The sequence below is a fragment of the Alligator sinensis genome, unplaced genomic scaffold (genome assembly GCF_000455745.1).
Source record: "Alligator sinensis unplaced genomic scaffold, ASM45574v1 scaffold743_1, whole genome shotgun sequence".
Lineage (NCBI taxonomy): Eukaryota > Metazoa > Chordata > Crocodylia > Alligatoridae > Alligator > Alligator sinensis.
The window spans coordinates 262,932-263,992 of record NW_005842512.1 but is presented as its reverse complement, the minus strand read 5'-3'; positions in this window follow the sequence as shown (position 1 = coordinate 263,992).

Sequence of the window (1,061 nt, the reverse complement as noted above, 5' to 3'; positions counted from 1 at the left end):
TGGCCGCATCATTAGTACCCACATGGACTAGGACCATGGGGTAGTAATCAGTGGGCTTGATCCTGGCCTGGATTACCTCCGTCACATCCCGAATCTTTGCTCCGGGCAGGCAGTATACCTCTCGTGCTGAGGAGTCCTGGCGACAGATGGGCCCTTCCGTACCTCTCAGGATGGAGTCGCCTATGATGAGTACTCGTTGCCTCCTCCTCTGGGTCCTCTTGGATCTCTTGACCTGTTCAGAGTGTGAAGAATGTGGTGTTTCTTCCTGCCCAAGGGTTTCCTCCTCCCCTTCCATCTCCTGCAGGGTTGCCAAGGCCTCGTACCTGTTCTCCAGTCGGACTGGAGAAGCTGGTACCTTCTTTTGGATTTGTATAGGATGGTTTAGATCCAGCCTTAGGTAGTGGGCTGGACTAGGTGACTTCTGGACTTTCCTTCTAGTCCTACTTCTCTATGATTTCTATGAAATATCCACAAGTTTTGAGAAAGTTCAGATCTGGATTCTGGGGCTGGGTGAGGGATGGGGCCAGGCAGAACAGCCATGGGGGTTTCTCCCACAGTTCCCCCAACCCAGAGTGAGGCAGGCACAGCTGTAGGAGCTGTGGGAGACCCTCCAGGCCCCTGGCTGTGCCTGCCTCTCCCTGGCTGATCCAAATCTCCGAATCAGTGTTGAAACTCTGAAACAGATTCAACCAAATTGAAACAGAACAGTGATCCAAAACACTGAAATGAATCACCGTCCTCCAAAACAGCCGAATCCGAAACAAAAGCCACCTGCCATGGGCTCTTCTGAGGCCTCCACCCAGATGGAGCTCATGGCGAGGTCAGCGGCCCCTTGCCCCCCTGTCTGTGGGGGCTCGGGGCTCGGTGGGGTCCTGGGGGGTGGGGAAGGGGTCCTGGTGGTCCCCTTGCCTGTCCCTCCTGTGCCCGACTTAGGGCCCTAGAGGAGCAGGTGAGGGAGCTCCAGGCTGAGGTGAGCAGGCTGGAGGGGATCAGGGATGCAGAGGATGAAATTGATGCCTATCTCTGTTCTCTGCAGGCCCGGTCGCCCACTGTACAGCCCC